The following is a 22,904-nucleotide window of genomic DNA, read 5'->3' as shown; positions in this document are numbered from 1 at the left end:
GGGAATCCATTTCTAACCTCTTCTTCCTTTTAATTTCACAATTGCACCTAAACAACGATTCTTCAAATTACTTACACTAGAAAATTCTGGCTACATAAGGAGCAAGGTGCCCACTCCAACAAAAATAGGTCAAGTCAAGGGAAAAGGCCACACATGCATTAGGTAGGAACTTAGAATTTAGGAAACAGTAATGTAGATTTCAGGTCTGTAATTTTTAAAGAGACTGTAAGTATGCATGTATAAATTGTATATCCATGTTTTTATCAGCATGCATGTGGGTTATCCTCTCATAAATCCCTCTTTCATCTGTAAAAAAAACTAATTCAGGTTTCACAGTCTTTTACTAAAAAAAAAAAAGCCCAAACAAACATGATATAAAATGCATTTTAGCCTTTCTAGAGTTGATTACAGAAGCAGCAGCCTTCTGCTGACTTTTTAAAACGTTCCTGTTCACTTACATTTTACCTCAGAGCTTATTTTGGATATTCTTGACATTGCCAGTGACACTGCCATTGATTCATTCTGGTCAGAAGTCATAGGTTTTATTTCTTTTGAGCAAACTGATGGGTTTTCCAACAAACTGCACTCTGGGGAGTTCATTACTCTCTCCATCTTCAAGATCACTGCAAGTTATTCTGGTTCTTTGTTATGTTCTCAACTATGATCTTGAGTGCAGGTGCTGTCTATAATGGAACAGAACTCAGCTGAACATCTTTATCTAATTTTTCAAACCTAGAACATTATGTCACAATTCATTTTTATGAGACTCATTTCAAACTTTTTCCACACAGGTCTTGGGTACAAAGATGATATTTTTCTTCAGTTTTTATTTTATAGCCCTCTAAGCCATCCACAGAACTCATCAGCTGAATTGTCATCAGTCGTTGTTGAGCTTTACAACAGTCATATTGATTGGTATCTCCCAAAGGCATATTGTAATCATTTTACCACTGATAGGGTTATAGGCAGACACACACTTTGACATTCCTCTTAGATATGATAAATGCAATCCTCATTTTCTCAGATCTCGTGCAATTCACCACATACCCATCTATCACCACAGAATCACCATTTCTATTCCACTGAAGCTGTAAAGCCCAAAGATATAAATATCTTCCTAATTCATACATATGCCACACATTCCACAGTCCTGTTTTTGATTAGTTTGTGGTGGTTCAGCTCATTTCCTCGATGGAAATATCAGCTGGTGTATTCCTTTTGAATAATTTTGTACAGCATCACTTTGAATAAAACATTATTAACAGGCTTCTCCCCCAGTGTAATCTATCGCATTCTTAAATACCAGAGGGCACTTCCGACACATGTCACATTCGGATCATTTTGCTTCTGGCTGCCACAATCATTCTTATTGTAACAACCACAAACTGGTTTCTGTTTTTTACAAGCTAAAGCAAAGACTTGATCTGTCTACTTTTAACAGCATGTTCTCCACTGATGCCTCACTATCATCCTCAAATGACCATCAGTTCTAACATTTGCCTAGTTACTAAAAACCCCTGTAATCCCACCACCAATGTAGATTTTTATGGCCACAATAGGGAAAGCCCAAGTTTTATCCACGTAGGGACATTTTGAGACATGCAGACATTTTTAAGGTGCTGTGTGTTTATGGAAGAAATAAAACATATAATCAGCATAATCCTTGAATTAAAAAGGTCATAAGACAATTCCACATCTACTATAACTAAATACAAATCACATCCTGTGCCTGTAAACATGACGTTCAGTAGCCACAGTACTTCTTATAGCTGGCTTGTACTTCCTATACCTGGCTTTCAGAGACAGTTGATTCAAAGTAAATCTAACTCTGAACAGCAAAAGAGAAAACCCATGCCAATATAGCAGGATTACTTTTCACTATTAAAATTACATCTGTATTCAGTTCTGCAGTTAAATTACTTTAAAATATCAGTCAAGTGTACATCTAATTGGATGCAAGTTGACGTGAATTAGAATAGGTAATTCACAGCAGCATTTTAAAAAATATAAAACTATAGGGATATATACCTTTTCTTTAAGGAGTCACAATCTTGCCAGCTTACTATCTAATTTGTACATTTTTGTTGCAGTTACCAAAATTTGGGGTACTGAGGAACTACATATTTTTGTATGCATTAGGAAGAATGATGCCTTAATTCAGAGGACTAGACCAAAGCAGAAAGTTTTATCATTAAAAAAATAATATTGTGACTATGTATGAATTGCCTCAATACTGTAAGACTTGTAATGATTAAAAAGTCTGAAGTATTTCAAATCTTAACTATTACATCTCAGTTCAACGCATTTTAAAATTCAACCCATAATCATATCACAGAATCACAGAATCACAGAATCACAGAATCACAGAATCACAGAATCACAGAATCACAGAATCACAGAATCTTCTAGGCTGGAAGGGACCTTAAAGATCATCTTGTCCAACCGTCAACCTAACTGACAAAAATAGACACCCACACAACAAACAAGGAACATCATCACTAAACCATACCTCCCAGCACTACATCAACCCGTCTTTTGAACACCTCCAGGGTCTTCCCCAAAGATTTAACTTTATCAATTTTTAGAACTAATATTTTTGTATTTGAGAGCTCTAAAATAGTTCTAAAATATACAAATTTATTAACAACACTTAAATTTCTATTTAATTTACCTTCAGTGTTCATACAGGAAAAACAGAGTCAAAAATATCAGTCAGTATCTTAAAGAAAACAACAAAAATCTTCTAATTTAGGACCAACAAACATTTTTAGAAATATATTAAGTAGCTACAACAGATAAAAGTGAGGATCAGTGAAAATTATTTTTCAAATTTTACTCAGATAAGAGTTGAACGTTGTACTATTGTAAACCAAAATATTCAGTTAAATGGAATTTCCATCAAAGCTTAATAACCAAATTCAAGTGAACACAAATTGAAGTGTTATGTACTGTCTGTGGTTCCTATAATGGCTAACTCAATAACCCTAAATGGAGTGTTACTGTTGATTATTCTAAGGTGGATAAGACAATTTGACAGTTACTATACTTTGAAATTTTACTCTAGTAAAATCATTTTAAAAACTAGACATATCATAAGGGACTAGAAAAATTTCTTCCTATGTTTGACATGGGAAAAACCTCTAATCAACATTTACTAAGCATTATATTTTGTACTGCTTTTGCTAGTACTCCAAAAACTACAAGTAAAAATCAGCCATTACAGAGTAAAGCAGTCAGGCCAACCACATATGAACTTCAGAGAGCAACCTGCTCAAACTCAGTGCCCTCACATTGCTCTCCTCACAGAACTTCAAAGAGCTCTGTGTTGGCACCACAGTTGACACCATGGCAAGATTTGGCCTGGTGTACAAAATTGTAGCACTGCCATTTTTGGAAAACATAACAAGATCTCCATAAAGGTTTGAACATTTTAAATACTAAGGAAGTGCTCACAATGAAAACAGAAAAGACCATCACTGCCCTACTGAACTACAAAACCATTCTTAGCATTGAATCTTAAAATATATAATTAAAACCTTTTAATGTCTCTTATCAGATAATGTAAACACAAGCCTTCTTTGGAAATTAACTTTCCATGCAATTCAAAGCCCTCCATCTAGTTCCTGGACATTTTTTCTTTTGTTTTCTTTTCACTACAAACCTTTTAATTATTACACGTGGTGTACATTTGCATCTCTGGAGATATTTTTTTTTTAATTCTCTATTTTATGAGCCTTTCATTTCATTCTGTAACTGGGGGTGTGAGCAGGTTGCTGATAGGCAGAGAGCAGGGAGAAGCACTCTCTCCACATTTCATTCAGATAATAGAAATCTGCAAGCAGCTCAGTGTGACAGATGAGCTAAAGCAACTTGTTCCGCTTGTCAGCCTCCAAGAGTCTACAGCAGCAAGATACAATTGTGATGACACCACGATCACAGAACTGGGTCAAACATACGGTCACTTTAAAACAGAATGTCAACCGTTCTTTCTATTTGAGGAATTTGATTCAGTGACACTAAAAGCTGTTAGATACCATTAGCTTTATATCTAGGTTCAAAATGAAACTGTTACTTTGACAGTATTTGAAGAATCCTCTTGTGAGCCCTACATTGCCATTAAGGTTTGTAGGAATCACAAATTGTCAAATAATGTCACTATTGCCCATAGGGACTGGGTACTTTACAGTCAGAACACTTTCCCAGTTGGCACCAGGAAATCTGTGCCTTTGGAGTAATATTTCCATTATGACCTTTGTGGATTAAATAGATTAAAATCCTCACAAAATTTTAAAGAAGAAAGGTTATACAGATACATTATTTTTTTAAATTGCAGAAATAAAAATAAAATACACCTTAATTCATGCCTGGACCTATTATTTTGTTTAAATCATCACCTCATACAGAAATTAAGTTTTTATTTTATTGTAGTGGAATAGAAGTATTACTAATTGAATGATAGGCGACACTGAAAAAGAACTAAAAAGTAATATTTAATAATCTATTGCAATTATTTCCCTAAATCCTGGAAGATTCATTTCTATTATATTGTGATGATGAACTACCCCATGAATACTACTAACATACACAGTTCAAAGTTTAAACAACTGTGGTACACATATCGTGTGGCCATGATGGATCTGGCCAGGATGGAGTTGACATTCTTACGAGCTGCTGGTATGGTGTTTGGGATGAGAACACTGTTACTAATGCACTAATGTTTCAGGTTATTACTAAGCAGTCAAGGCCATTTCTGTTCCTCACACCATCCCGCAAGTGAGTAGGCCAGAAGTGCACAAAATGTTGGAGATACAGCTGGGACAGGTGGCCCCAACTGACCATAGGGATATTCCATACCATATGACATCATGCTTAGCATATAAACCTGGGGGAAGGCTGAGGAAGGGGAATACCTTTGGAGTTAAGGCATTTTGTCTTCCCAAGTAACCATTATGCATGATAGAGCCCTGTTTTCCTAGAGATGGATGAAGACCTGTCTGCAGATGGGAAGCAGTGAATGAATTCCTTGGTTTGTTTTGCTTGTGTGTGCAGCTTTTGCCTTACTTATTCAACTGTCTGTATCTCAACCCATGAGTTTTCTCACTTGTACTCTTTCGATTCTCTTCCCCATCCACCATGGGGGGATGTTAAAGCACAGCTGCATGGTCCTAGTTGCTGGCTGGGGTTAAACCATGACATCATGGTGAATTTAGATACCAGAAGTGCACAAAATGTTGGAGATACAGCTGGGACAGGTGGCCCCAACTGACCATAGGGATATTCCATACCATATGACATCATGCTTAGCATATAAACCTGGGGGAAGGCTGAGGAAGGGGAATACCTTTGGAGTTAAGGCATTTTGTCTTCCCAAGTAACCATTATGCATGATAGAGCCCTGTTTTCCTAGAGATGGATGAAGACCTGTCTGCAGATGGGAAGCAGTGAATGAATTCCTTGGTTTGTTTTGCTTGTGTGTGCAGCTTTTGCCTTACTTATTCAACTGTCTGTATCTCAACCCATGAGTTTTCTCACTTGTACTCTTTCGATTCTCTTCCCCATCCACCATGGGGGGATGTTAAAGCACAGCTGCATGGTCCTAGTTGCTGGCTGGGGTTAAACCATGACATCATGCTACATGGTGAATTTAGACAACATTTGAAAAATCAGAAATTGAGGTGAAGATAATTCTGGTCTTATTCTGACATTCGATCATCATAATCTTTCTCAAATGATACACCAAACTATTTTATTTAACAGAATTACACTATGTATATGTTTCAGCACAGGTAAATTCTGTCCAAAAATCACTAGAAATGTAGAAGGAAAGAGCAGAAGGCCAAGACATCCGGAAGTAATTTCCTTTTCAGTATTTCACCAGTTTGTGTTGGCAGTCTGAATCAAATTCAAACAGATCAAGCTCTGAATCATGGACTCAAATGGACTTGGTCAAGCTCAAATTCCCAGCCTATTAGATTCTACAGTTGAATTTATAGGTATTTCAACACACTCTATTCAAAACATTTTATATTTTTCAGATTTTGACATGTATCTTTTTCTGGTTTGTTTACATTCCATAATGGCCTTTCTACCTCAACATAAAAATTTTCAGGAAAAATATTTTCAAGAAAAACTTATCTTGGAGCTGTTCAGCTAAGAAGATTCATATATTTGTGCAGTTAAAAACTTATATAATTCTTAAAAATAATTGTTGTTTACTTGCTTTGATTTTTAAATGTCTTTGATCTCATACATTAATATTCATTAGTCTTCTGATGTTGGACTAATGAGAATCTTATGTGTTTATGAGAAGCTATTTAAACAATGTTATCAGGTTTTTTTCTGATTTATGTTTTTCATCAACACTGACAATACTTTATTCTTTGTAGTCTCCAGCTTTTTCTTCAGGAAGTTTGAAGACATAGTCTACATACTCCAAAACAAAGTGGAACTCAACAAATACATAACTAATTCAGTCAATTACAAGCACAGAACCCTAAATGGGTAACAGCCAAAACACATAATATATGTGGACAGAATGAATAACGCTCATATTCAGCATCATTTACTTCCATGTTTTACATACATTATTTATGCTTTTGATGGAACATCTCTGAAGCTAAAAATAAAGAATACAGCCACAGCTTTTCAGCTTCAAGACTTTACTGGCACAAAAGCAGCAGTGTTGTTGCCACAAGACAATCCCAGCCACCAGTATTTCTCATCACAGGTGCACACACAACAACATGCACAGACACCTAGTCAGTTGCATTCTTTGTATTTAAGAAAACACTAGTTGTTTTAGTTTCCACTGTTTGCAGTACATATCCACAAGATGTTTAAAGTAAGAATATCCCAGCATATTCCACAAGAGGAATATCCATTATAAGTTTCCTAATGACAATACAAAAAATGTGCAAAAGCACAAAAGCATGTAATTGTACAACACCCACTACAGCATACAGATACCAGAACATTTGACTACACACCCATATACCAAATTTCCATACACAGAGAAAGCCATTGCTCTAGTCTCAATTAAAAATAAAACCAGAAAAGTTAAAAGTTCAAAGTATCCCTATTTTTAGAGCTTCTGGTTTATCTCTGTCTCACAGGACACTTGGTACCTAATAGCATTGGAATCTACCACCAACCCCAAACTTTCTTGAAAAGTTATTTTATGTATATGAAAGTTTAAAAGATCATCACTGGTACCAATGTGTGATTATCAGTAAAGCTACGCATATTAATATGAATTTGGTTCTACTTTACAGTACAATTGTGGAAAAAAATAAGGGAGTCATTTTAGAAGCCTTAAGTAGTACCCAAAGTATTTACATAAGCCAGATGCTGTGGATAATCATCCGTTTCTAATTCTGATTATATGCAACATCAAGTCTTATATGTCACTCTAAAAGGTAAGTATTATTAATCTTCCTCTAAAGAACATTTTCTCATTCTACCTTTTTTCCCTTTCTATTCCTCTCTTTTCACCTGAACCAACATCAGCCTACATTTAAATACTGATATTCGGTCTTTGATTCTAATACTCAAACCCACCACTTGGAGATGCGCCATTATAGGATACATCATATTGAGATTTTACCCCAGCTGATCAAGTCTTTTTAAAAGAAGTCACACATCAGAACTAACATGATATGAAGAGTGTTAGTGTCACACTACTAGAAGGCAATTTTTTTCCTGATGCCTGGAAAAGTTAAAAACAGGATAAAGTTTTATTTAATAGCAATTGTTTGAAGTAAAAACATAGAAAACTATTATATATATTTTATTATGTTATAAAAAATTCACATTCTAATTGGTACTTCAAATATCCTGAAGTTCCCAAATTTTAAAAATTTTTTTACATTTTGTTAAATCATACTGTCAAGGCTTAACAGCTACTGCTTCAGTTGTAGCACTAGGAAGGGTACAAAATACCAGGGCTATTTAATGGACTATGATTCAAAGGCAAAATTGAGGAAGGTGACACAGAAATCTCTTTCACTGAAGACACATAGGTAAAGAGAAAAGACAGTACCTGCTACTCACAGTAATGAATCAGTGGAAGAAAGCTTATAGATTACATTAATTAGTAAGAAGCAGGCAAGAAAAATAAGAGCCTCAAAACACTAGCAGCCTCTTGGCAAAACTCCCACAAACGCACGCACTAGTCTAGGCCTCATCATCATTCTATGTCTTTCAGATTACGTGTATCCAGCAGTCAACTGTTTGCCATATGAAATTAGAGTCCACCAGCCTGGCCAAATACCCAATTTAATAAAGCAATTTTTTAAACTAAAAAGAAATCTGTATGACCAATCTGTTACTACTAATATGCAAGCTTGGTTACATCCACACAAACTGAAACAACTGCAGATTAAATATACAGTAAATTAATCTTTGGCAAGGAAGATTAGTGCTCTACTTGGAAAGAGATCTATTACGTACTGCTGAAAGAGCTGCAAGTTCCTACATGAAATTTATATTCTTTTACCCATAAAAAGAGACTCAGAACAATTTTCTAACCTTTCATATAACTGCAAAATACATTCATCCTTTCCATAAAGTGAGCACTAAAACATAGAGCTTTGTTAAGTTTTGGAATTATGTTCATTCAATAAGCATGTTCTGCTTCATTCAGATATCATTTCCAAAAGTCAGAAGAGAAAGAACATCAGAATACTTTTGAGAGAAAAATCTGATTTGGTTAAAGAGCTCAAGACTTTCCAAGTGAATGTAAACTTTGAAAAAAGTGCTCATGTTTAAGTGAAAAATCATTATTTTTGTTTTTAAAATCTCCTTATTCCTATGAGTTATCATTTTCAAAGTAAACAAAAATATTTCTACCATTCTACAGACAGAACTACAATGTAATGGGACTTATATAACAGCCTTTTTTAGGACAAAAATTAGGCACCTTACAGATGCAGTTTCTTTTGTATTTAATAGAAGCACCCTTCCTTACTAATTGTCATTGGTTCTATGACTGAAAACTGCAATTAGTTATGCTTCACTGACACACATGAATCCTTTTGTGGTTATATTATTCAACCTGAACATTAATATGCAGGACTGTTAAAAATCCCAAGGGATTGCACCACCACTCCTGTTTTATTAAACTATTTGTGGCAAAAGACAGTTAAATACTGTGTATCCTTTAAATATGTTATTCTAACTAGGAAAGTATTATTGTGCCACATGAATTAAACAAGCCAAGAAACCAAAACCCAAATAAGACTACTCTTTAATTTGTGCAAACAGTACTTAATTTTTAAGATCACATAAAATATGAAAAATATGAAAATATGAAAAAATAAAATGCATTACTAATACTGTTTTATTTTCAGATGTCCCTCAGTTACAAATGAGCTTCACTAGAGAAATAAAACTGACAGCAAAAAGACAAAGGAAAACAATTTTCATTAGTTCAAATGAAACTAACAAGGGCTACCAGCAGTAAAAACCTAACTTCTTTAAATTCCAAAATGAATCTCCTCTCCTGACCTTTATAGAGCTCAGGATGCATACGTACACAGAATAAACAAAATAATTTGAAAGCAAATTCACTGAGTGAGCCTGACCTTTGAAACAGCACAGATAATTTTAATCAGATTTGCACAATGTTAGTCTGTCTCAGTTTCCATGTAGCAACACAAAGATGACAAAACTACTTACGGGGAAAAAAAGACAATATTTTACCACAGTAAAAGCATTTTCAAATATTTTTTTTAATAGCCAACATCCCTAAGAGCCTCAGGTTCAGGAAAGATTCCTCTGAAATTCTGCTCCCTCAGTGTCCCGCTAAAGCGCATAGTTCAGCTCTAGAGAGAAAAGCCCTTTCTGCCTGTTATGCAAGTTTCTGTCAGCTAAGTTGAAGAGATGACACCTAAAAGAAAAAAATACAAATTACATAAACATTTTAAAAATTAGGTTTGTAGCAGTGGACAGTAGTTGCCTCCTTGATCACCTAGCATACAGTAGGCTACTTAAAGCTTCTCAGTTATGTTGATTATCTTGGATTTTCAGAGACAATGAGTTAAAAAAAAAAAAGGAAATCCAAATTGGCAGCATAAATGGTCTAACAAACAGTGCTTACTAGTAAAACTCTCTAGTTACAAAGAACAGAAGTTCTCAGAACTATATACAAATTAGTCTTCATTGAAACTAGCCAACAATACCTTCCTTTTTGGAATGACTGATGTTACTGCAAGAGTTATAAACCACAAAAGCGGAGCATGGCTTGTAACACTAGGAAAAATAAAGAAAGAAACCTTATACTTCATGCAAGCTCCAAAACAGCTTACTGCAAGTAGTTGTATTACATATTACATATGAAATGAGGTGAATTAACACGGAGAGTTGAAAGCCCTGTTTAGACTCAGAATGTGCAACCTCCATCAGACTAGACCTTCCACACTGAGAGTGACAACAGGGTTCTGCCCAAACTGGAAAGCATAGCATAAGGGTAAAATTAACTAACTAAACAAAGACACTTCTAAAATGCTGAAGTTTGGCTTGGTACTTTTGAGAAAAGAGCAACAGTGAGTAGAACAGAGATACTCAATCTAGTATTTACCCAAGACTAAATTCTATTTGAGGGATGCAATAGGACAATATAGCTTTGTCAAATAACATTCTTTAATCTAAAAGTGCTAGTTCAAATTACTTCTAGCCTAGTTGGTTTTAAAGCTTAACTTCTTAGTATTTACAGGGTGATGTTCAGTTTAACAAACCACTTGGATATTAGAACAGCCAGAAAGGAAGTACGAATACTGTTGACTACATGAATTTGTACCTATGCGTGGCTCACAAATGAGTTTTATACATTGGCTGTTTCCTTGTAGAACCACCACTACCCTTTTAATATCTATGGCAGTAAGGTGAGCCAAATGTGTTTCCAAAGACGGATTCGGTCAACTTATCCACACTCAGATCATTAAGAGCAAATATCATAACATTTGGCATAGCCTCTGAGACAATAAGCAACAGAACAGAGTTTATAAATCATTTGAAAACAAGCATTGCTGAGAGCTAACACCCGCTAAGGTGGGATCATGAACAAGAGAGCTTTCCAGAACAGTAATTCACCATTTCTGTGTCACCAATTCATTACCTGACTTTGTTGTAGGCCATCCAACCCTTTTTGATAATGGCAACAATCACATTCCTCTTCCGACAGACTATTTTGTTTTTTTCTCTCTCCTTTGCTCACAGTGGATTTTATTCTAGAGCATGCATTTTGCCACAGCTATCTGATAACCTCATCTTTTCCTAATAAGGAGTTCAACTTATTCAGCTTATCAGAAAGGCTGAGATGGGAGCCGATCAGTGTGTACAGACACTTACACAGTCTGACAATGTAGAGCATTTTGCCCTTGCAAACAGTCACACAGGATCTAGCATTTAGAAACAAACATTAGAGAAACCGAAATTTGAGTAAGGCCTAATTTCCAGACAATGAAAGTAATTTAAAATGAAGTGAAAAAATTGTAAATAAGTACTTAATGTAATAACATAGTCATAAGTTACTTATTATTTATTAACATGAAATGCAAGTTATCACTCTGTTGTAAGGTCAATTCTAGTTTTGTTTTGTTTGGAGTAGAAGAAGGAAGCCTACATGTACCACTAATTACTGCAGTTTCCACATACAAGCAAAGCTCCAATCTATGGAATGCTCAGAGTAGACTAGAAAAAAAAAAAGTCCTAGTACAATCACATCATTAAAGGAAAAAGAATGTTTCTATAAAAAGTTATAAAGACACACAATGCTCTGCTAAACTGTACTTTCAGAAAAAGCTCATTCAGTCAAAACTTGCTCTTTTTTCTGCAAGAATTTTTTTTTAAATAAATTTAGAAAAATTTAGACTGAAGAAACTCCAGTCTTCATCTAATTATTAGTTAAAATTGCTTTTCTCTTTTTCAACTACAGTTTTCAAGATTTTTTTCTAACATCCTTAAAAAGCAAAATGGATAATTACATGTTTCATTGTTTTCAATAGGAACTATTGAACACCTATCTTAGTCTTTGGGGGATGAGACTTCACTGTAGGCATTCATTCTAAATTGACTTCATAACAAGTTCTCCTAAAGTGTCAGGGAAAGTTTAAAGTATGACTTTTTTCCTAGAAACACCAAATATTTATAGTCACACATATTTCTAGCAATAGGCTTTAAGGTAGTGTTTATTTCAATTTTTTTAAAAAACTTTTAATTCAATATATACAAAGTGTTGGATGCTCAAGGTATATAAGGAAAAATTACTCACAAAGTAAATCCAAGAGAAACTCTGTTGATCCACTAACAGCATAGGCCAACAATCTATCCATGCTCTATTTGACTAGTTAAATTTAAAATGCAGAACTTGTATGACCTGTCTGTAATATACACTAATAAAATATATTTTAAAGCTGAAATTCTGTGCAATATTTTTATGCCAATACATAATTTTTTCATGTATATTTTTATGCCAATACTTCTGTACACAGTAATGCAACTCAGCTGCTGATCCATCACAACAAGGCCACATCCCAGTTTGATTCTAACATTGAATAAATATGCTTTTGATTTAGTGCCTGTATGGGTGGAAGTCTGTAAATAGTATCTGCAAGGAAATTGCAGGATTCAGCTTATCTCTAAGATTGACTGCAAACACCCCATTGTCATTAAAAGCTAAGGAGCAGCAGCCACCTTTCAACAGAGAGATCCAATAATAGATGAATGATTATCTAGTCTACTTTGGATCACAATCAAACTGGTTTAAATAAACCTGTTGAATTTGTGGAAGCATTTGCACAGATATAGCTAGCATGAAAAGGCTGTTTAGAATTTGTTCCTTTTCACCTCAGTTGGGACAATGCACAAATCAGTGCACAATGCAGTGTAAATCTGGTTCAGAGGATGAGGCACTTTGTTACCCCATGTTTCCAAGCACAATTTTCTGGTCATAAGGCTAGCAATTCTTCCACCTAAAGCAACTCTCAGTTCTCTCATCAGATTTTGCATAAGCTTGTGTAACCAAATGTCTGTAGGCTGTACAATGAATTGGAACAATCAATTTTTCAAGTTTGTCAAGGTTGAGAACAACCTATTTTTGTACAGTCAATTGGCTCAGATATCTCCAGTGGTTTGACTGACCACTCAATCCAAGAAACAGCTTTACCAGGATAACAAACGTGTTACACATGGGAAAGGAGACGAGCAGATGAGATGGAATTCCTTGAATTCTTTGAGCTGTTTGCTATTAAAAATAAAATAAATAGAAACAAGGACTTAAAGCCTCTGTTATTAAGTCCTACTTTCCGTAGTGGTTGAATCTCTTAAGACTGACTCCGTCCTAAAAAAAGCAATAGTATTTATGCTGTTGGTTAGCAGACAGTTCAGAAACTGGGTTCTTTTTAATCACTTCTTACTTAAATGATTACACATGTTATCTCTAGACATAACCCTGTATCCAGACTCAAGCACTACCTCAGTATTTCTTGCATCTACATAGCAAGAAGCTAGTCTTAGAAGTGCAGGTGTAGTTCACTCCCATTTTCAAGCTGTCTTTCCCACCCTTGACTTTGAACATTTCTGCAGTGGTTTCTGCATGGACTCAATCCATGCCAGCACAGCTTCCAAAATGACAGTCACTTTGATTGCCTGTATGATTATATCCTTCTCAAAGCTGGTACCATAGCAGCAACACACGGCAGCAGTCTCAGAAATATATTCTTATCATTTGAATGATTACAATATGATTTCAATCTCTGATGCTTAGGGGAAAAGGATATAGTATCACCTGATCACCATCAGCCCCAAAGTATCTAAGTTTCCATCATACGTTTTTATAAGATAATATAGTACAAAAATAATTGTGAATTAACGTCTTTACAATATTTACATTGGAAAATATTATTGATAGTTGCATAATACAGTCTCAACACACAAAGCAGAATTTGTTAAAATGTGGGTCTTACAAACAGAAAACATTCAAGAAATAATGTAGGGTGACTACCTTTTCTCATGCTGCCTTCACATTTTCAATGTACAGACAAAGAATGCTTACATATTTGTTAAGTGTACCTCAAAAATTAACATTACACCAGAAAAAAATAGGAAATAAACAGCTGCCAAACACTGAATAAAACCTCACCCTACCTTGATATTTTCTTTTCAAATTTTAAAGTACTTGTCTACATATTTAGGCACTGAAATAATTTAAACAAACTTGTTTTCTAAGAAAGCCCTTCTCATTTATTTGACTAGTCCCATAAAAGTATCTATACTAAAATGTGCTACTTAGTCTAACTCTAGAATACTTCAAATTGTATCCTGAGTTCAAAATAAAAACCACAATAAAATTCCTTGCACTGTGTTGCATAAACATCCAACCAGCACTAAATCTGTTCTGTATTAAATCCTGCACCTAGTATCCTCTTATAGAACAAGTGCAACTAATCCTGATTTTTGTTACAAAGTTACAGACCAGTAACTACTTGCCATCCCACACTGAACACTTTAATTGCTATAGACCAACTGCCAAGAATACTCCTCCAAACCAGTACTTGCTAGGACAACTTAACGATAAATAAACAACAATTATATAAATAATATAAACATTTGATAATAGCCATTATATAAATAATAATAGTCGGAGTTTTTAATAGGCAAATGACTACTCTTACACAAATCTGGAATGATAACTAAACCAAAAATATTAGTTGACAATTTGCATACAGCAACATGCAAACAGGCAGAACAGTTTGACAATCAACATTTCACAAGACATTAACATCACTATAGTTTCATGATAATTTAAATACAACTTCTGTGAAAGCTTGCATAACAATAGTGGCTCAAGTCCAGGGTTGTAACATTTTCTATTGAAATACTGTGTAAACTACTAGTTCTTCATTCAATATGTGCTTGTCTGCATTTTTTTTTCCATAAACACGTGAGCCTAATATTTTAAACAAGACTACACATTTTCCTCAGTAAAACATCTGCCTAATTCAAAATATGACTGGAGAGTTTTATAAAGCTTAGATTTAGGCAATCTCCCTTCTATCCTTCCTCTTTCTCCTCCTAAAATTCAATGTTTTAAAGCCAAATTTGACCTGAAAACTTCTCTGCAATGAATGCTATTCTGAAATAGTATTCATCACAACAATATTTAATAACACAACATGCACTAAAAAGACTGAAAGCTTGTAATCATTAGGAGATGTCCCAGCACAAGAAATAAAAAGCAGACAGATTTCTCTGCAAATATAATTTCAAAGTCGTTTCACATAGGGATCTAAAGGTTATCAGCTGGGTTGCTTTGCTACAATGTATTAAATAAGCATGTAATGAAGCCATGGTTTTGATCCATTGAGATGCCAAAGATCATAAGTGTTTTGTTGTTTTTTTTAAAGTGGAATATCAAGAAGCTTCTAAGAATCAGGTACAGCATCAAAAAGAATAAAATACTGATAAAGGAAAACAAGACAAAATTCAGTGCTACTTCATTTTAGTGACCATTTAGAAAAACCATAATACATGAATGCCATTTAAAAGCTATTTCCAAATCCAAAAAGACTATGAAATACCTTACTTCTTATCAGTTCAGGGAATCATTATATTGTTTTTATTAAAGAACACTGGTTCCCAGTCTTAATACAAGCTAAATGCAAATTTGTGTCTTGTATGTTACTTAGCGCTTTCTAACATGCCTTCATTATCTCTTAGTTCTCAGTTAAGACTTGTACACAAATCCAGCAAAACAGTTCAGAAGGTACTTAATTTTCAGTATTTGCATAATACCATTGAACGGGACAAATAATATGCATACTTAGTGCCAAATGTCAGCATTATGCCAATTTAAAGCCTTTAACATCTCAAACAATTCTGAAAACAAATTACATGACATATGTAAACTATTTCAACAAGTCAGTGTGCAATGACTTCTAAACAACATAATACCTTTCAAGGCCTATACCTACCAGACACATCAGATTTTTAACAGCTTAAGATCTTGCTAAATCTGTGCAAATGCTAAAAAAAAAAAAACCCGAACACTTATGTTCAGAGGATTTAATATAAATGTTTTTGACTATTCATGCACTAAGCCACAGTGTTATTTTGATAAATTAACAGGCTGCATGGCAGTGCCAACACAGAAAACCTGTACTTTAGAATATCTAGAAACGTGAAGCTGATGAAGGTCATTGCTGAGCTGGTTGCATTACGTAGCAAATCTGATGAACTATACTGGGAATATTCACTATTGCAGGGAAAATTGACGAGAGGAAAAACACACATTCTGATTAAAATTAAAAGGTTTATTTACGTCTTGCAGTTAGAACATTTTCTTAAATGTTGTCAACAAGGTTAAAAATAGCTCTTTTACCAAGGCCTATTTATCTTTTTTCAAGTTTACTACTAGAAAGACCACACCAATTCCAAGAATAGTAGGCCTTTAGAAGCACTATATAATGTTGAACATTTCTACTGTAATTTTAAATGTTTGAGACTGAGGGTTTGTTTTTGAAGAATTAGGTTTGGCATTACCCAAAACCCTCTACCATCCAAGGATACTTTTAGTTCTCATAGCACAAAGGAATTTAAGTGGAAAGTGGAAAGGTCCAGTACCAGCAGCTGACTTCAAGAATAGAGTCAATAAAGGAAAATCAAGTTCAAAAATACTGTTATCTGTTTTGTCTGTTCATTATGAAAACTTGTTTGTTTTTGAACTCTGCTTGGTCTGTGACACCACTTCTTATACATAAGAAATAAGACAGGAGGAAAAAGAAGTTTCTAATTACTGCAGTAAAATGGAGTCTGGTCAACAAAGCATCTCCTTAGAAATGTCAGTAACATACATTCCACAATTATAATAATCTGATTACTGCAAGACGTGCCTCCAGAATGCTAGTTTTCCTATATCTGAATAATTGCTATGCTGATGAAGCTCCTCTTCAACACCACCTCAAGCTAAAGTTTAAACAGATGAAGAATCAAGGATGATTCCTTAATGTTCCATTTGCCGATCAAAGCAATTTCTCTTGCTGACTATAGATAATAATTCTATTAAAATGTAGCTAATGAATCATCTGATTACTGTCCCAATCCTTGGTATTCAGCACAATGACATCTTCTGGTGGAATAACATAATACTAGCAAGAAATCAATTAAAAATGAATATCCACGAAAATATTCATGAAGTTTGCAACATACACCTGCTGTACTTCACGTAACGCAGGGGAAACAAGGAAAACAAAAAATAGACCTTCAATATATTATGCTGTCTAGCTAAAGGATTTCTGATGTTAATGATTGCAGATTGGGGGGTAGGGAGTATATTTTTCAAAATAAGACAGTCCAACGCACTCAAAACCAGTCTTTCCCTCCACCCTGTTTCCAGAACCACCTGCAGGATCCATGTACCTTCTCCTCTGTGGAGATAACCTCAGCCCCCCTGCTCTGACAGACCTCCCTGAGGGATTACATTCTGTTAAAGTCCTTTTATAGTACGGGATTCCTTCTCACAATCTAAGCACTCGTAGAGGAATGCTCTTTTTAACAACTACTCTTCAATCTGTTCCTTGTAGGAATACAATTAACATATCTACTGTCTTGAAATGTAAGGGGGGAAGGGAATTAGTCTTAATTACAGACTTCTGTGGAAGCTCTTTCAGCAGCTGAGTCACTTACTGGCTACTGAGAGAAAAAGCAGATTTTAACAGCATATTCACCAATAAGACTGCATCAACACAGAAAGTGCTGGGTTAGCCATAAACAGGACTAGATCCAGCTTACAGATACAACTTTAAAAAGCACAGGAATCAAGTTCACATAACACAAGTTTAATTTTTAATAGTACAGCTTTCTAAATGCTGAACATTATGAAGCTGCTTCTCATACAACCCAATTTTATCCTTACTTTATGCACATGCTATTATGCCAAGAGGTAACTACTTCACTATAAAAACTTTAAAATACTCAGAAGTTAAAGACTTCAAATTCTGACATTGAGTGTTTATGATGGATATTCAGAGTTACCCAGTAGCTTTAGGGACAATTGTGCTTTCCTCATGTAGACTCAACCACTCAAAGAAACTCAGTAGGCATTTTATCACCAAATAAACCAAATCTAGATTTGGTTAGGCTTTAAAAAAAAAAAAGACTAGATACATATTTTTATGTTGCACTCAGAAAATGCGAGTTAAACTACAAGGATGCACAAAGAACACATTTCTGCCAAACATAGCTGACAGTTTCATTTGATAAATTACTGGTGTAGTAGAGAAAGACAAGAAGAACGAACCTAATTTATTAAGACCTTCTTTAAAGCGCCCAACTTCCACTAGAGGTTATGGAAATAAAGCAACAAAAACATGTAGGCCTGTAAGAATAATTTATATGTAAGCGTGAAAAATCAACTGGAAGGCAAACAAGCCATTTAAGCTACAATTTAAAAAGAAAGGAGAAAATACGGATTATACTGGTCAACATAAGTTCCACTTAAAGACAATTAATCTTAATGCACAAAATAAAACATTGCCTACATAGCACCAAATTATTTGGAAATAATCAACTTGCATTTTGGAATCACTCTAGTATCAGAATTTGAGCTATAGAAGTCAGAAACAGTTTTCTTGCAGATTTAATAGATCAACATTTAGGCCAATGTGTAGTAAACTACCAATTTGTCTGAAGCTGTTTGTATACACACTAATGACACGCTATATGCAAATCAGCTCACAAAATTGAAAAGTAGCAATACTTTTAACTTTTGCAGAAATAGACAAAATTACAAATACATAAAATTATATAAATTAACACAATTGACATAAATGAAACTGCTGACACTTGAAAGATTATTCAGTTCTATATGTCAGTCATACCTATTTACTGAAGATTCACAAAAGGATTCATGTGACATATGAAAAAATGAACATGAGAGGATTACACATTGTAACTATAAAAAGACAAATCCTATAAAGTACATACACAGTTGTAATATGCAAGACAAGTGGATAATCCTGTGCTCAACATTAAGTTACATGAGTTGACCCAAGCCATTGTTTCCAACATGATCTCTATATCCTCCAGTTTTCCTAACCTGGTCTCTAGTAAAGTCAATGGAAACTGCAAACATAACACTCTAAGACTGTCAAACTAAAATATTTGACTATTACTACAGCATTAAACCCTCTTTTCTCATTGCACTCTGAAACTGAAACATAAACCACAACAAAGTTACAAAAAGCTTAACACAAACATCTGAAAAATTGACTCAACTAAAAATCCTTGTTTAAAAATAAGTAACTGAAAATAGGTGGGCTCCACAGTTTTCACATATTCTGCCTTAATTCTTTTAAGTTTTCTCAAGACTATAATATGAATTAAATAAACAGCAAGTTTTAAAGATAATTAATTAGAACTTGCATCAGAAGTGCTATACTTGGAAACATAACAGTTGACATTGAATGAAACTTGCAACATTTCTGCCCTAATACATTACAAGGAAAAAAGTAAACAATCTGGAAGAAATACAACCAAAGGTTTCATAGTAAGTGGCGGAACTGACAAGTGAACTAAATTCAGCTTTTACCAGCACACTATGCCTAACATTCCCAGGAAAAAAAGCACTGTGTGGATACAGAATTTCTTTTCAGCACACAGAATGTAACTTTTAAAGCTAGGAACGGCACTCTGCTGTCAAAGATTTAAAACTACTCAGAATATCTAAAAATGCATTTAAGGGAAAATACATAAGAAGGGTATGAAATCAGGCTGCCTACTATTTATTAGAGATAAGAGACATTTTGCCCTGAGGAAAAAAGCAAAGTATTTAATACCATTTTTCCATTAGATATTTCAGTGATTCAAATTAAAATTAGGTAGCCAAGATCTTAGCACATGCTTTGGAATGCCTTATTTGAATCACCAACATCCAACACTTCAAAAGTAATTACTCAGAAAACTGCTTGCAGATGTCATAGTGTATGCAATTATTCTTTGAACTATTTTCCTCTTTTTAAAAATGTTATCATTTAAGATTTTTAATTACATTAAGCCCCACAAAAATAATTTAAGCCTAAACTGCTTTTTGTCCCAAAAGCAACTTTCACCTGAACATCCCTGAGCTTTTTTTTCAGTTCTAGCCTAGAACCAAGAAAAAGATGACTATGTTTTAGGTTTTTTTAGTACTCCATCTTGATTTTACTCATTTCCTAAGTGACGTATTGAGAATCTGGAAAAGTAATCAGTTCCTTGGAAAAGCTCCCTTTGCTGTGTGTGTCGTGTTGTCTCCCAGTCTACCCAGGTTCAGCACATTGTTCAGTTTATGCACATTGAGCACCAAACAGATCCCTTGGACAAAGCAGATAAAGCATCTAAAATGATTTTTACATTTAGGTTTGTATACATAAACATTTAGGTTTTTATACATAAACCTAAATTCAAGTGACTGGCTAGTGTCTCTGTGATCCTAACGTAGGCAGGCTGCTACAATGACTCCTCGGGTTTTGCTGGGGTGCAAAGATTAATAAATTTGCTCTAACCCGCTGCATTTCTGCCCAGAAAGCGGGTCCCCCCGCCGACCACCACAGCCGCGTGCGCCGCGCTGCCCGCACACCGCAAGCCTCCGGCGAGGGGAGATGGCAACGCCGGGCCAGGAAATAAATCAGTTAAACTCATACGAAATGCTCCCATAATGTTTTGGGGTTTTGTTTTGTTTTTTTTTTTTCCAATATCCAGCCGGGAGAAAAAGAGGGAAGTGCGCGCGGCAGCCGCCTCAGGGTGCGCGCGGCGGCCAGCCCTGCGGGAGGGCGGTGTGGGCCACGCGCTGCGCTCCCTCCCTGCGGCCCTCAGAAGCCACCACCGCCCCCTCCCCGCTGGAAATCTCAGCGGCACAAAGAGAGAGAGGGAGGGGGGGAAACAAACACAAAATGGAGACTTACGCTCCCACTCCTAACACGCATGCGTTGGTCCCGCAGCGCGCCGACACCGACCTGTGGCAGCCGAGGGGCGGGCGGGGAGGAGGGCTCGCCGCTGAGGTAATAGGCGGCCGCGCGGCGGGAGCGCGTGCGCGGCCCGGGTGGTGTCAGCGGCGGGCCCCGCGCCTCCTCCTGCGGCTGGTGAGCGGGGGAAGGAGGGCGGCAGTGCTGCCGTGAGGAGAGGGGCTCCTCAGGTGGCTACCCCTCAGGTTGCAGCCCTCCAGAGACAAGTTGCAGCTGGTGTGTTGAGGAGCACACCTGGGGCTCTGCTGCGGGCGCTAAAAGCTGTGTCTGGGTTCAGCTGTGCCTGAAGCCAGTCGCTAGGGGAAAGTCTCATAAGTCATGGATTCCCGATTTCCCCCCCCCGACTGGGCATAACAAGGAGATCACACCACAACAAGTAGGGAAACTGGTGTGTCCCGTGGGTATGGTGTTGCCCAGGTATCAGCTTCTGACCCACACTGGTGAGAGAGTTGCAGCACTGCCATGGATTTTCCTTTACTCTCACGTGGGTTTAATTTTTAGTTTCTATGTAGGGATTGTGAGGCTTCATCCCTCCCTGCCACTGCTGGTGGACACAGTGGTGATGGCCCTGCCCAGTTCCCTGTCACAGACGTGGAGGCTGGTGCTCCTCAGTTCAGTATCGCTGTCACACAAGGCCCTCAGCAGCGGGCACCTTCCAGAGCAGCGCGTCCAGCACCCTCATTAGCTTATGCCACTAAGTGTTTCTACCTCCACCCTTTTCCTAAAGGGAGAAAACATGGGTAGCACCTTGCTTTAGTTCAATTGGACTGAGCTTTTTCAGTGAAGACAAGGTCTTACAGTAGAAAGCCAGGTTTCTAGTCTGCCTCTGGTTTGTAGGAGAGTTCATTTTCAGTCTGGTATCTAAGAAAGCTCTCTGACATAGCTACTTTTACATATATCCACTGTACAAGAATGAAGTTGCTAAACATTACTGTAATTTTAGTGCTTCACGCAATCTGATATGCTGGGCTCAAGCCCAAACCTTGAACTTTTATTTTATATTCTAAAGGAAATGAGTATAACAAACGGAAGACAAGTGTGATGCATTTGCTAGAGCCAGTACCACTGAGAATGCAAGGCACTCTTCCTATTGTTGTATTAATGAATACTGTCACAAATAATGGCAAATACTCCAACTATCATAGCTTATCTTGTACGCTCATATTGAAGACATTGTTGTCACCAACCCATGAATGTGGTATCAAGTGTCATTATTACTTAGCGCCAACAGAGAGCCAAGATTGCCTTTTAATGCCACTGCCATGGATAATGCCTCAATATCTGTACTTCCATACGGCAAAGTCCCCTGCCTGCTCCCAAAAATCACACCATGCTGAAGTGGCAGCATTAATTCCCCCTGCTGTTAACATGTTTTGCCAGCCCTTTGTGACAGTGCACAGTGACAGCTCCCTTGTGACAGCTCCCTTGTGCCAACTGTCTGCAAAGCTTCCCCAGATGTGTCCCTTTAACGGAGCACACACCTGTCTTCTAGGATTATGCAATTGACAATCCAGTATTGGCTGCTCTTCCTGTATCCACTTGATCCTGAGAAACATACCGAGCACTTGTTCTGTTTACAAAAGCCAATACAGTGTGTACAATGCCCATATCTAGTACAAGTGTTTTGCCATCACAGCATCACTTCTGTAAATTTCTTAATTGTCTTCTACAGTTACACCCTGGGTAGTGGACAGATCTTTCCCTCAAATTACCAGGTCATTGCAAGTGCTAATTTCTGAGTAGTAAATTTTGACTCTCTAAAGATTTCTTTGTACTTTCATGAAGTCCTAGTTTTTTTAATGACATTACAGGTCTGCATTGATTTTATTACCTTGCACTGATTTCACCTTGCACTCATGAAGACATGAGGTAGTTTTCCTCATGTCTTATTGATCTCACTGAACTGAGTTA

General features: G+C 36.2%; 1 protein-coding gene across 1 annotated transcript in view; it reads right to left on the bottom strand.

The window, feature by feature from the left end:
* The window catches only part of FHIT (fragile histidine triad), a 590,052-nt gene extending 569,036 nt beyond the window's left edge, over window positions 1-21,016 (bottom strand). The window contains exon 1 of the mRNA XM_014946619.1: window positions 20,934-21,016. The gene's annotated coding sequence lies outside the window, so the exon portion shown is untranslated. The remainder of the gene's footprint in view (window positions 1-20,933) is intronic.
* Between the last annotated feature and the right edge of the window lie 1,888 nt (window positions 21,017-22,904).

The sequence above is a fragment of the Calidris pugnax genome, unplaced genomic scaffold (assembly GCF_001431845.1).
Source record: "Calidris pugnax isolate Ruff unplaced genomic scaffold, ASM143184v1 scaffold81, whole genome shotgun sequence".
Classification (NCBI taxonomy): Eukaryota; Metazoa; Chordata; class Aves; order Charadriiformes; family Scolopacidae; genus Calidris; species Calidris pugnax.
The sequence above is the reverse complement of the archived record's forward strand: the minus strand, read 5'-3'. Positions and strand labels throughout refer to the sequence as shown.